Source organism: Equus quagga, chromosome 3 (genome assembly GCF_021613505.1).
Source record: "Equus quagga isolate Etosha38 chromosome 3, UCLA_HA_Equagga_1.0, whole genome shotgun sequence".
NCBI classification, from domain to species: domain Eukaryota; kingdom Metazoa; phylum Chordata; class Mammalia; order Perissodactyla; family Equidae; genus Equus; species Equus quagga.
Window position 1 is genome coordinate 116,762,408 of NC_060269.1, and position 15,336 is coordinate 116,777,743.

Consider the following 15,336-nt stretch of genomic DNA (forward strand, 5'->3'; position numbering starts at 1 on the left):
GGTTCACGGTCTTCTCTCCCAGCTCTGCCATCTCTACATTCCTATGTGCAACTAACTTTGTATGTCTATATAAGTTGTGCAATTGCCTTGGCATAGGTAAAGTTAGTAGTTAATTGTGGCAGGAGTGGAAAATAAGGGAGACTTCATAAAAGGGATTACCTGTGATCAGGACCTTAAAAAATGAGTAGGATTTCAACAAGTGCTCTTCCAGGCAGAGAGAACAACAGAAGCAGGGCATGGGGATATGAAAAGGCCTGATGTATTTACCCGCTTGAGCCCTTGGAAAAAAGTGGTAGTAAGTGAACAGGGAACCCAGGTTGGATTTGACATGATTATATTTAGTTAAGATTAAGGAATGACTCTAACGAGGTCCAATTTGGAGAATGCATGAGGAGGAACAGCCTTTATTATAAAAGGGAGAAGAAGTATAGTAGTCCCTCCTTGTCCTTGGTTTTGCGTTGCGTGGGTTCAGTTACCCATGGTCAACCATGGTCTGAAAATATTAAATGGAAAATTCCAGAAATAAATAATTCATGAGTTTTAAATTGTGTGCCATTCTGAGTAGCGTGGTAAAATCTTGCGCAGTCTTGCTCCATCCCATCTGGGATGTGAATTGATGAGGATTATTTTAGGCTGGTTACTTTTAAAACTGCAGATGAGGAGGGGGCTGGTTACCTTTAATAAAAGCAACTCTGAGGAGCGGAGTTTGCTTGCCCTTTGTTGGGAAACATTTACATTTGTAAGGGAAACCTCCATCTGTAAAGATGCCTCCTCTCTGTGCCAGGAAGAAGGGGGATGACCTTGTCTCTCGAAACTCTTAATCAATGCCAAAGGCAAGAACTTAAGTTGTTTACTGTCTGGCAACTTCATGTAACTGACCCCCCCCCCCCCCCCCAAAATCCTCCTTTGTCTTTAGCTGAAGATAATATTTAAATGGGTGGCTTCTGCCATTTACTCAATCTGGTTTGATTCTTATCTAAAAGTTATAGGACCACCCAATAACCAGACCCTACTGGCACTGATACCATTTTAACAACTCTTTTTCCATATTCTCTCCTTTGTCTTGTAAAGAGATAACTCACATACCTATGCCTTAAATTTAGCCTTACTCTCCACCCATGTTTGCAGCAGCAGCAGTGGGCAGCAGCAGCTCCTCCTGCCCGTGGGTCCTGTCCCCACGCAGCAGCCCTGCCTGCCCATAGGTCCTGTTCCCATGCTATTCCACACTATTCTCTAAATAAAAGAGCACTACTGCCAGATCTTGAGACTCCAAGAAATCTTTCTTTTGACTCCTTGGCTCACCGACCCCGCATCATGAATCATCCCTTTGTCCAGTGTACCCACGCTGTATGCGCTACCCATACGTTAGTCACTTAGTAGCCATCTAGGTTATTAGATGGACTGTTGCAGTATCACAGTGCTCGTGTTCAAGTAACCCTTATTTTTATTTAATAATGGCCCCAAAGTGCAAGAGTAGTGATGCTGGCAATTCATATATGCCAAAGAGAGGCCGTAAAGTGCTTCCTTTAAGTGAAAAGGTGAAAGTTCTTGACTTAATAAGGAAAGAAAAAAATTATATGCTGAGGTTGCTAAGATCTACAGTAACTTTCATTGCAGCATATTACTATAATTGTTTTATTTTATTGTTAGTTATTGTTGTTAATCTCTTACTGTGCCTAATTTAGAAATTAAACTTTATAATGGATATATATGTATAAGAAAAAAACGTAGTATATATGGGGTTCCATACTATTTGTGTTTTCAGGCACCCACTGGGGGGTCTTGGAATGTATCTCCCACAGATTAGGGGCGACTACTGAACTTTGAAAAGTTTTCAGATGTGGGATGATATAATAAATTACAGGATTGAAACTTGATTGGGTTGATTGTTAAAGGAGAAGAGGAATAATTAAAGCAGTTTAAGAAAGTTCATAGTAAGACTAGGGATGTAGAGAGAAGGGATAGTGGAAGAAAAGATGGAAGGATTTGCAGAGCAGATTGGTTATGAGGAGCAGGGAGCAGGGCAGAGAAACCAAGAAAGATGCCTGCTGCTTCGGAGGTAGGCGCGATCGAGGCCCTGCCTGGTGATGGGAGATTGAAGATGTAGGCTGTTGGGAGGAAACAGCTGCATACTAGATATGAATCGAATTAGTTGGCCTTTTAATTACTTTATGTATAAGGTAACATTTCATGATGGTAAAAATGACTTAAATTATATAAGCTTAAGACTTTTCTCAAGCTATTTTATGGGCTACTACAACTGGGAAATGTTATGATGGTTCAAGGGAAATGGAATGAGTTCTATGATCAAATAAGGTTAGGAAACATTGCATTCTATATGATTCATAGAGCCTGTTCACGTATTAAAGGCTCTGAGAAATCCATACAAGAAGCCAGTTTGACGTTATTTAACCCAGCTTTTCCCAAATATGTTTGTTCATTCACTCATTCAACAAGCATGCAGTAAGCACATACTATGAGAGTGTGTTTTGGGCACTGTGCTGGTCTACAGTAGAGAATAAAATCAGCTGATGTCCCTGCCTTTATGAGATTATGGTCTGGTATGATCTGACAGGTCCTAGTGTTCTGAGAAATGCAGTTTGGGAAGCCTTGAGTTAACATGTTTAGATATTCCTGTTTGTGCTCTGGAATGGAATTGCTTGCTTAGCTCCTCCTTCTCTGTAAAAACCTCATCTCGGAAAGGATCTGATCATTCCTTTATTCTGTAAGGCAGGTAAGCAGTCATCAAAATGAGAACCTACTATGTGAAGGGACTGTTTTAGGAGCCGAGGATCCAGCGGTGAATATACAGATTAGGTTCCTGCTTGTGTGAAACTTGCAGTCAGTGGGGAGAACACACACATACAAAAATAATAAAGAAAAATGTCATGTAGTGATAAGTATCGTGCTAAGAAATAAAATAGGGATCTGAGAGTGACTGGTTGTCTACTTTAGATTGAGTAGTCAAGGGAAGGCCTTTTGCCAAAGTGACATTTAAGCGGAGATTTGAGTTACAAGAAGTTGTTGGCTAGAGAGCGAGCGAGAGAGAGCAGGTGGGATGATTTTCTAGGTGGAGGGAACATGATGTGCAAAGAGCCCACTATGCCATGAGTTTGCTGTGTTTGAAGAACAGGAAGAAGGCTGGTGTGGTTGACTCAAAGTCGGCCGGGGGGAGAGTGATACTAGATGCAGTTGGGCAAGTAGGTGGTATGCTAGGTTAAGGAGACTGGGTTTTAGTCTAAGTGCAGGGAAGCCATTGGAGAGTTTAAGCAGAACTGAGGACATGAACTGCTTTATGTTTTTAAAAGTTTTTGTTGATCGATGAATGGAGAAAGAATTATAAGAAGATAAGCAAGTAGGAGACCTATTAGGAAGATATTGCAATAGTCCTGACAAGGGATGATGGCGGCTCTATCAGTTATTGCTGCAGTAATGCCATGTAACAAACATCCCCATAAACTCAGTGGCATACGAGAATAAGGATTTATTTTTGCTCATGAGGTGATGGCATGATTGGGTAGTTCTGCTGATCAGCGCCAGGCTCAGCTGATCTTGGCTAGGCTTGTCCATGTGTCTGTGATCAGCTGCGGGTCAGGCAGGCAGCTCTGCGATGTTGCCTGGGTTCTCTGATGTGTTTGGGAGGGCCAGCTGACTGTCAGCTGTCTAGGATGGCCTCAGAGGAGATGGCTGGGACAGCTCTGCTCTCCTCTGTGTTTATGTTCCATCTCTCTGTTAGCCTGGACTTATTCTCAGGCTAGCCCAGTCATATTCTCATGGTGATTGCAAAGAAGCAAGAGAGAAGAAGAAACAAGCAAGCAGATTTTTAAGCTTTAGATTGTGTCATTTTGCTACTGTCCCACTTGGTCAGGGCAAGGGTCAAGGTTACATGTGTACATCTACACTTAGTGTGGGAGGGCATCACCAAAGGGCAGGGACACAGAGAGGTGTGAAAAGATACAGGGAGGTTTGAAAAATCAGGGCCATTAGTGCAATCAGTTGCACTAATGGGAGAAGAGTGAAGTAGAGACTTGAATATTCAGGTTTAGAATATTTTGGAAGTATAGTCCAAAGAACATGCTGATGGATTAGATTTGAGGTATGAGAGAGAGGAATGAATCAAAGATAACTCTTACATTTTTGGCTGAGCATCTGGGGAGATGATGAGGCTCAGATGGCAAAGACTAGGCAAAGAGCAAGTTTTAGGAGATATCTAGAGTTCTGTTTTAGCCGTGTTATATTTGAGATACCTGTTAGATATTCAAATATCTAAGATGTTAGGTTTGCAACTGGATATATAAATCTGAGGTTCTTGGGGACAGGGCTGAAGATATAGATTTCGGAGTTATCAACATATCGATGGTATTTCAAGCCATGGAACTGGGTGAGGCCACCTCTGAGGAGAATATATAGATGAAGAAGCAAAGCAAGCCCAGGACAGAGCCCTGGCGCACACCAGTGTTTAGAGGTGAAGCAGAAAAATAGAAGCCAGCAAAGGAGACTGAGAAGATGCAATATCTAAGATTGGAGAAAAATCCAGGAAACTTTGGTGTCACAGAGAACCAAGAGAAACTAACCATTTCAAGGAGAGAATGGTCAGCTGTGTTGAACATTGCTGGGAGGTCAAGTAAGATAAGTGACCACTGGGTTCGGCAACAAAGAGGTCCTTGGTGACCTCGACAAATGCCGTCTTAGGAGAATGTTGGAAGCCCAGCTGGAGTGGTTTGAGGAAAGCACATGAGGTGAGAAAGAGGGACAGTAACCTTAATCCCTCCTAAAGGGACTCAGAAGTGACCTAGTAGTTGGAGGTGAATGTGGGTAAAGGGAATGGTTTATGTTTGGGAATGTAAGTGATGCTACTGTGCCAAAGGGAATGATCCAGTAGAGAGGGTACAGTGCCCCAAAGAGAGGGGGAAACTGCAGGCCAGAAACGTTTGCGATAGCAGGAGAGGATGGGATTGAGTATTCAGAATAAACTTTAGTCATTGTGAATTACTTTCTTCAGGGGTATTTGGGCTCTACATTTTCTTTCTAATTTTGGAATGAAAGGGTATATCCGCTATTGGAACAGTTTCAGCCATCATCCGGAATAGGAAAGTATATATGAGTTCTCTTGTCACACTGCGCAGGTGGAATCCCTGAGTATTAGGCTCACTCTACTGTTGTAGAGGAGAGACCTCTTTGGAATTATTCTGTCTTGGTAGGTGGTGCTCGGTGTTTCTTACAATGAAACTGATACATGCAATTTCTTAGATTTTGATATGGGTAACATCGTTGGGCAGGTCCTGGGCAGAGCTAAGAAGGGAATGTGAATGAATGTGCTACTTCCTAGTCCAGGTTCTTATACCAGTTTGACTTGATGTTTTGATCAATATAAAGAACCAGTTGCACCCAGCATGCAGGTATTACCATGTATGCATAGACTAGCAGACTTTAGGGTGATTGCCTAGTGCAGTAGATCCTAGACAAGGCACACATTCTGGAATTCCAGCTGAGCGATAGAAGTTTTGCTTCGTATGCTTTTTAAGGAGTGTAACTCCAATTTTAAAGTGTAATGTAATGCAAATGTATTAAATAAATGGTGATTTAAAATGTATTTTGTTTAAGTTCAAGTATACATTTGGTGGTATTTAAGCATCTATTTTCATCAGCCCTCTTGCGGTATGTTCTCTGTGTGTGAGAGAGGGTGGTGGTGTGAAAAGATGCAGGACCCTATCTAGGAGTGTCCTAACAGCCTTGGAGGATTTTTGTTAAGTGCTTTGAATTTGCTTTGCTGTTTCACTCATTTAAAATATTATTGTGTCTACTTGTGTAATTCATGCCGTAAACTGAGAACCACACCTGTTGCCACTCTGCCTTTTAGAGCTTTCTCGTTTGGCAGAAATAATACTGAAAAGGACACCTGCCAGGGTCTTAGTTATTCTTCTCTACAGCAATCTGAGGAATGTTAGCTCAGTGATAGCAGAAATAACACCAAGTCAAGAAGCAGGGCTTAAGTCAGATGAAGTCGGAATCTCAAAATGTAAATGCTTCCGGTGTGACGCTGTAGATCTCTGTGACTGTTGGTTCTCTGATGCATTGGGTCATTCAGGAGGGTACAGCTGAAAATGCTTGGCCTATCATATTAGCCTTTAAAAGTTTTTTACAACAAATATGTTGTTTATATTATATTAGTATAATATTTACATTTGTGTCACATACTGAAGAGTAAATCTTAAACTGAATTTTGTTCAACTTTTGCCAAAAATGATCTTAAGATAATATTTAACAGATATAGACCAAGGATCATATTACCTAACTATTTCTATACTTTATTCCTATTTCTTGAGTTAATAAGAACGTAACCACATGGAAATGCTTTTCCCAAGGCTTTATTTACTAAGCCATTATCGAGTGTTAATATGAGAAGCAGCCAGATGAGGATTATTTGTATAATTTCTGCCTAAACTTCTATTGAAGATGTATCATCTACTCTCTTTCATTATCCTTTATGACCCCATAAACTAGTTTCTCCTTAGAATTTAATGACAGGCAAAGTTTTTCTTTTGGTAAATTGGTGTGTATCATAAAAAATTATTATTCTATGAGGCTTTATGTTTCCTTTGTTCCCTGGATTCTGAGAAGCTCCAAATTTATTGCACAATGGCAATAAACGTCTCAGAGTTCTCTATGGGTCAACAAAGAAAAGAGAAAAAGAAACAACAGTTTTAAAGAGCGTGGGTGATTCTATTCTCCATTCCATTCGATGAGCATATGCCCCAGAGCAGGGGGAGGGCTGGGGCATGTGGGAACCTGCTGCTCCCTCATCTGTCTTAGTTTGCAAAGGTTTTTGCATGAGCATCTCAGTGCTGAATATGATTTTAGTGGTTAAAAATAAGTACTTTTTCACACAACTGTCCTCTAAGTCCAGGCCAATTACTTTATCTAAGGCTATGCCAAAATACCAAAAATCGATTTTTTTTTCTGTGCTAGGTTGTTTGCAAAAAGGCCTCCTCATTCACCTCCCCATATTTACTCCACCTTGAGTAGTCACCTCCCATACTGACCTGGCCTGGGCCATGTGACTTGGTTTGGCCTGTGAGACAATAGCAAGGTAAAGTATTCAAAGACGTGAATGTGTTATGTATTGGGGCTTGCTCTCTCTTGCTGCTCTTGGAGCCCTGAGAACTATATGCATAAACCCAAGTTGTGCTGCTGAGGAGGCCACATGGGAGGGAACTGAGGTGCCTTGGCCGATAGCCTGCAAGTGCCAGAAATGTGAGTAAGGCCATCCTAGACATCGAGACCAGAATTGCCCACCCAATCTATGGAATCCTGAGAAAGAATACATTTATATTGTTTTATGCTCCTAATTATGGGGTGGAGTTTTTTGGTTGTTGTTGTTTTCATCAAATGCTAACATATATGTTTCAGCACTAGTGGACGTTTCTGCTGATGTGTGTTGGACTCACCCAGAGACAGTATGTCAGTCTCCACTGTGGCTGTGTTTCTGTGGAATATTGAAGGCTGATTTTGACTATATTCCATTTTTGCCATATGTGCTGACATGAAAACCAAGCCCTACATAAGCTTTGGTTTCACCCTAATTTTTTCCGCCTTTTGGTTTCTGATTTCTCCTTTTATTTTTAATTTTCATCTGTGTATTATTTGCCTATTGTACATGTATTCTTTAATATGTATATTTCTTAAATTTCTTTTATTGAGAATAAATTCAGATAACATAAAATTCATCATTTGAACCGTGTTAAGAGTACAATCCAGTGGTTTTTAATATATTTACAATGTTGTGCAACCATCACCACTATCTAATTCCAAAAGATTTTTGTCACTCCAAAGAGAAACCCATACCCCTCAGTTCTTCCCTCATCCCATCCAAATAGAATTCTACTTTCTGTCTGTGTGGATTTGCCTCTACCGGACATTTCGTATAAATGGAATCAACAGGACATGTGGCCTTTTGTGTCTAGCTTCTTTGCTTAGCATAATGGTTTCAAAGTTCATCCATGTTGTACCATCTATCCATACTTCAGTCCCTATTATGGTGGAATAACATTCCATTGTATGGATATACATATCCATTCATCAGTTGATGGACATTTGGGTTGTTTCTACTTTTTGGCTATTATGAGTAATACCACTATGAGCATTTGTGTACAAGTTTTTATGTTTTCAGTTCTGTTGGGTATATACTCAGGAGTGGAAATGCTGAATCATATGGTAACTCTATGTTTAACTTTTGAGGAACTACCAAACTGTTTTTCACAGTGGCCACACCATTTTACATTCCTACCGGCAATATGTGAGGGTTCTGATTTCTCCACATTCTTGCCCATACTTCTTATTTTTCAATTTTTTTTACATTATAGCTATTCTAGTGCGTGTGAAGTAGTATGTCACTGTGGTTTTGATTTACATTTTCCTTATGACTAATGATGTCGAGAATCTTTTCATGTGTTTATTGGCCATTTGTACATGTTCTTTGGAGAAATGTCCGTTTAAGTCCTTTACCCATTTTTAGATTGTTTTTCTTTTATTGATCAATGGTAAATGTTCTTTATATATTCCAGATACTAGACACTTATCAGATATATCTTCTGCAAATATTTTCTCCCTTTCTGTGGATTGTCGTTTCATTCTTTTGGTAGTGTCTTGACATACAAAAGTTTTTAAGTTGATAAAGTCCAATTTATACATTTATTTTTCTTGCTTATGCTCTTGGTGTCATTTTTAAGAAACTATTGACTAATCTAAAGTCACAAAAATTTACAGCTTTGTTTCCTTCTAAGAGTTTTATAGTTTCAGTTCTTACATTAATAAGCCTTTGATCCATTTGAGGTCATTTTTGTGTATGATGTGAAGTAGGGGTCCAAATTCATTCGTATACAGCTGTCCTAGCACCATTTGTTGAAAAGGCTATTTTTCCTCTTTGAGTGATCTTGGCAGCCCCATCAAAAATCAACTCACCATGGATGTATGGATTTATTTCTGGACTCTTAATTCTTTATCGTTGTCTATATACCTGTCCTTATGTAGTGCTACACTGTTTAGGTTACTATAATATTGTAGTAAGTTTTGAAATTGGGAGTGTGAATCCTCTGACTTTGTTCCTTTTTTTCGAGATTGATTTGGCTATTCAGCATGACTGTATGAATTTAAGGATCAGCTTGTCCATTTTTGTAAAAAAAAAATAAAGGCAGTTGGAACTTTGATAGAGATTGCTTTGAATCTGTAGATCCGTTTGGAAAGTATTGCTGTTTTGAAACTATTAAGTCTTTGAGTCCATGAATACAGATATCTTTCCATTTGTTTAGGTCTTCATTAATTTCTTTCAACAACATTTTGTAGTTTTCACTGCATAAGTCTTGCACTTTCTTGGTTAAATTTGTTCACGTATTTTTATTTTTAGGTTTCTCAATTTCTATCTGGATGTACACATGGGATAAATTATAAATCAATAAAAGATAAATGTGTTTAATATAGCTCTTCAGCTATTTAATGCAGCCAGACTTTTACTCTAGAAGTCTGGGAGTAAGGACGCAAATTAGATTTCTAGTCTCAAAACTATTACTATTTCTGTTACATTCTCTTTGCTTTTATTTATTTATTTATAAAATGACACCTGCCAAGGTACCATATACTCCTGCACATTTTAATTTCTTAGTGATTAATAGTAACACTATGAAAATTAAATTAAAATGACAATGCTGATAGCAAACACTTACATGGCACTTATGTGCAGGTACTGTTCTGAATGTTTTATGTGTATTAACTTATTTAATGAAATTAAATACTAAGTGGGGTGAAGTTTTAAATGTTAAAGGACTGAGGCCGGCCCAGTGGTGCAGTAGTTAAGTTCACATGCTCAGCTTCGACGGCCTGGGGTTCGCTGGTTCAGATCCTGGGCATGGACCTACATACCACTTATCAAGCCGTGCTGTGGCAGGCGTCCCACATATAGAGTAGAGGAGGATGGGCACGGATGTTAGCTCAGGGCCGGTCTGCCTCAGCAAAAAGAGGAGGATTGGCAGCAGATGTTAGCTCATGGATAATCTTCCTTGAAAAAAAAAGTTAAAGGATTGTGTGATTGCATGTGTGTGTGAAACCTTACCTTTTGGGAGACATTTGAAAAAACTCCCATAGTTTTAACCTAGAGTTCTCAAAAAATAGCTATGGTGAGTAGTTAATTTTCAAAAATTAAGGTGTTAATAATGGCATTAATGAAGAAAGAGGAGGAGGTAGTATTTGTCAACTCAGCTTTTTTGGACTTGAATTTTTTCATCTCTCAATTGAGAGATTTGGACCCAATGATCTCTAATTATTAGAGTGTCTGTCTCTCATTTTCTGTAATTAAATGTAATATTCTGGGTACAATCTGTCTATGTCCTCTGTGTGGCAGTTGAGAAGAGGGATGTTGCAGGAGAAGACTCTTTAAGGCATCAGGTCAAAACCCTGCTGGAGTGTAGGCTCCATGAAGGCAGAGCCTGTGTTTTCCGAGGCACTGTTGTATCGTGTCACAGTGCCTGATGTAGAGTAGATTTTAAATATTGTTTGGTTGAAAAATGAAGGAACAAATAAACAGAAGGCTGGAAATGAATCATTTTCAGTTTTGATTTCTTTTTAATAGTGGAAATAGCATTTTCTCCTTTGGGAGTTTGTGTGTGTATTTGGGTGACAGTGGGGGAAGGGAAGGATTATTGAAACAGGCTATATTTAAATTAATGGAAGCTGTTTGTAGTGTTTGTTTTTCTTCACACCCCCCTTTTGTGATGCTGAACCCTTGGTCTGAGATGTGCCCCTGCTCTGTCGTCTTCCATGGGTGACAACTAACTCAGCCTTTAGCCCAGCTCAGATATCATTTTCTCTAATTATCTTGCCATTTTCCACCTCCAGGCAGAGTTGAAGCTTGTATCCATCTATGATATAGTACTTACCACGTAGTGATGAAATTGTTAGCCTCTCTTATATCTGTCTGCTCTCCCAGGCTGTGGGCACCTTATTGGCTGTGTCTTGTGCTTTATTTCGTGTCCCAGAGCCTGATGACATACCTGGCACTTAGCAGATGCTCCATGAACAGTTGTTGAATATGTAAATGTCTGTCACTTCAGAACAAAGGTGTGGCAACAACCACCTGACCAGTTGCTTTCCTGTTTGCTGTGTGTAAGAAGCTTGATGTGCGTTTTCTGGTTTATACCTCTTGATACTCTTTTAAGGTTGATATCATTATCCTTATTTTGTGGATAAGGGAATAATCTTAAAGGGGTTAAGTAACATGCATAAATACAGCTAATAAATGGCAAAGCTGAGATTTAGAGCCAAGTCAATTAGACTCCAAAGTTCAGACTCCTTCCCCCAAAGCATGCTGCTTAGCCAGAAGTTCCAGTGTAAATAATTGATGAAATAAGACAATGGAGGGTGACATAGGGAAAGAAATCTGTAGGATAATGTTTAAAGAACCATTGTTTATATCTTCTCCCGCACTGTCAGGAGACAAATTAAAATTTTGGGTATTCTAATATATCAAAAGGTACAGGCCTGTGTTCTAGATGGTTGAATTTTCTATGTTTAAGACAGTAGTAATATGGGGAACAAGTGGGTTTCTAGAATGTCAAGCTATGTAGAATTTTAGGGCTGAAGACTACATTGGAGACATCAGCTTTGGTTCATGAATCTTAGAGATGTCATCACAGGGCCCTCAGAGTTTGTGAGTTCTGCTCTCAGTTGCGTTGTCAGTTAAGGGCAGAGAAGCTTCCTCTGCACCATGAGGCTCACTTGGGTATGTCAGCAGGGGATTCAGAATCCTGGTGGACAAAGACCTGTCACATTAAAGAGATGAGAGTAGGAGAGTGGTGGAAACACCTTCATTTCACACATCAAGAGATGTGTGAAACTCTGGCCTGGGCCTCTGGGATGAGTAAACCCTGAGCTGCCAGCCCTTTCGGAAATAAGAATCTCTTGCATAGGACAAGATTCATCCTCAGGAGCATCTCAGAGGAAAAAGGGATCCTGTTAGTTGTTTGTTAATGATTCTAAGACCCTGCTGATTTCATATGCAGATACTTTTGAAATAGGACTTTTTTTTTCAAGTCTGTCCAGTGACAATGAGAGAAACTAAAAATGGTAAAGGATCTGAAGTAGATGCTTCTGTTACCCTTGAGGTCTAGTTTGTGAGGTAAATGCCATCAAGGCTTAAGTAAAGTGAAATCATGAAGTCACCCAATACTACTTATTGAATACCTCTTGTGTTTCAGACAGTGTACTGGTTGTTAGAGCACACCAAATGTTATACTTTCTTTTGCTTGATTTGTGTAAGGTGGAGTATTCAGAGGGAAAAGAAATATTCGGAAATACGCTTTTGAGAAATTGCTATGAAACAGAATGGAGATTTATATGTATGTATAATGTATGTGTACGCACACCTACACACACACACACACACACATATTAACTAATTTTTCTTTTGTGGTTATCTAAATATCAGTATCATTTATATAAGTAGATTTGATTTTTAGAATTTCACACAACACTGAAAAAATTAGGCATTGATTTATTTTATAGAATATGATTTCTCAAATCATGGAATTTTCGGGCTCACTGAAATATGTGATCATCTGTTGGCAAAACTTGATATTGAGGGTGAATGCTCAGGTGTCACCTCAAAAAGAGAAGCGTCTAGTTTGAAGATCTTTGGAGGGTCAGGGGGTGTGTTTTGGAGAAGTTACTAAAAGGCAGTAGAGCGATGATGAAGGGAGAGTTTTGTAAAATACTAGATTTTTGTTCAAACTTTTGAAAAATTCTGGAAGTTTTGTGAAACCATTCCTCAGTTCAGATGGCCTGTATCCCAATATCGTTTACTTGTTTCTTTCTAAAGTTTTGTACCATGTGCACTGAGTAAATGTTTTTCTCTGTGGGAATATAGTTTTGATTCTATAATTTAACCCAAATGGAAAAATCATTCTAGTTAAAATTTATTTTAATTTCCGCCATACACTTGGATTGCATCTGGTCTGTAAAGTGAAGAATATGGGTAATTAAAAAAGTCATTCTTCTATAACTAAGGTTGTTGCTTTTCAGTTTAACTTCTTTATTTTTTAAAAGATTTTATTTTTCCTTTTTCTCCCCAAAGCCGCCCGGTACATAGTTGTGTATTTTTAGTTGTGGGTCCCCTAGTTGTGGCATGTGGGACGCCGCTTCAGCATGGCCCGATGAGTGGTGCCATGTCCGTGCCCAGGATTCAAACCAGTGAAACCCTGGGCCGCTGAAGGGGAGCATGCGAACTTAACCACTCGGCCATGGGGCCGGCCCCTAACTTCTGTTTTATACTAACAAAACACTCAAAATTAAAACTCCTGGTGCAGAGCCAGTGTAAAACTTTAGAAAATGACATAATGTACACATGCCATTTTTTACTTTTATTTCCTGTTTACAATTCTGATTAAAATCAGACAACTTTTGAGAAAGAATTTTCATGTGCATTATGTGAGGAAGTGATTGTAAAGACCAGAACATTAACATCTACTTTTATTCACATGTTGATGTATCTCTAGTCATCTCTCAAAATTCTGTCATATGTCATTTTCTCCTTGAAGTGGTCCACAATACTTTAAAGAGTATGAATTGTTTCCTCTTTAGTGATTACATATTAGTGATTTCTAGGGGCTATTCATGTTCCAAAACACTCGGCCCATACCACTTTTATAGCTCCTAACAGATTGTATTGTAGCTCTTTGTTTTTAAGTCATTTTTTCCCATGCCTCCCTAGAGCAAAGACGACGTCTTGTTCCTTTTGTAACCACCTCAGTGCCTCATGCATAGTTCTTTATACATCATGGCTATGCAATAAACATCAGAATGAATGATTACATGAATGCCTGGAACTATTCCTGTGGACAAATTGGCTCATGAACTGATAATGCTGAAAAGATGGATGAGTAAAGAAGAGGAAACATTTAAGGGAAGGAAGAAGGTTGAGAAGGATTAGAGATGAATGAAATGAGAATGGAGTGGTCAAGAATGTGATAATATATTATTTGTCTCAGCTCTCTATTGCTATGTAACAAACCACCCAAAGCTTAAAGGCACACAACAACTACCGTTTTATCACACTCATGGATTGCGTAGGTCAAGAATTGGACAGCACAGTGGGAATGTCTTATGTCTACTCTACAGTGTTGTTGCTCATTTCTTGGAAACTTGCTCTTTTCTTGGAAAACTTATTAAGTTATCAAGTGGGAGTGACTCGGATGACTTGAGGCTGGAATCATCTGAAAGTTCTCTCACACGTATCTCTGGCTCCTGGGCTGGGATGATTTGAAGTCCGGGCTCTGCTGGAATTCTGTTCTAGAACATCTATATGTGGCTTCTCCATGGGAGCTTCTCTCAGTATGGTGGCTAGGTTCCAAGAGGGACTGTGCAAAGAGTTGAGAAGTCTAAAAGAACCAGGCAGGAGCTACTTAACCTTTTCTGGCCTAGCCTTAGAGATTACATAGTATCCCTTCGGCTGTACAGTATTAGTCGAAGGAGTAAAAAGCCCACTCAAATTCAAGAGAACGAGATGTAGACCTTGACTCTTAATGGGAGGAGTGTCAATAAATTTGCATCTATTTTTAAAAACAGCAGTATTACATATCATAACTATGTCAGATAATGACACTGATGGGTAGAGCAAAGAACAGGAAAGTATATTATCAATTACTTCATTAGAGATAGGACATATGAAAAAGGTCACTGGACATTTTCTGAACAGCTTATACCTATGATACTTTTTGAATGTAGTTGATAATTTTTATTTGTTACAAGTGATATATGAAAATGTTTTCTAAGGAATTAGTACTTTTATCAGTTTACTTTTTTCCTCTTAGAGATCAGGTATATACAGCTGGCATTTCAGTTTTGTAAATTCTTCATTAACTGAGCCCCACAAACCTTAGAAGTAAGGGTAACCAGTTTTCTAGTCAAATTTGCCTTCTTGTTTTAGTATGCCCTGTAGTTTCAGTTGTGATGTCCATATTTGGTGATCTTTTTATGATTCTTTTATTGAAAAACTGCAGGGGCCGGCCCAGTGGTGTAGCGATTAGGTTTGTGCACTCTGCTTTGGCAGCCCAGGGTTCACTGGTTGGTACCCTGGGCACGGACCTACACACTGTTTATCAAGCCATGCTGTGGTGGCGTCCTATATAGAACTAGAATGACTTACAACTAGGATATACAGCTATGTACTGGGGCTTTGGGGGGAAGGAAAGGAAAATAAAAAAAAAAACCCTACAATTTGAATATATATGCCCTTTGCGTGACTACCTACTGTGCTTTGGTGATTTGTTAATTTGTACAGAATTTTCCTTT

At 39.1% G+C, this 15,336-nt stretch overlaps 1 protein-coding gene across 5 annotated transcripts in view; it reads left to right on the forward strand.

The window, feature by feature from the left end:
- The window catches only part of LOC124237635 (tyrosine-protein kinase Tec), a 123,255-nt gene that overhangs the window by 14,002 nt on the left and 93,917 nt on the right, over positions 1 to 15,336 (forward strand). For 2 of the 5 annotated variants that reach the window (XM_046657511.1, XM_046657514.1), the window contains exon 2: positions 6,970 to 7,090. The exons of the other annotated variants lie outside the window; for them this stretch is intronic. The gene's annotated coding sequence lies outside the window, so the exon portion shown is untranslated. The remainder of the gene's footprint in view (positions 1 to 6,969; positions 7,091 to 15,336) is intronic. 5 annotated transcript variants of the gene reach the window in all.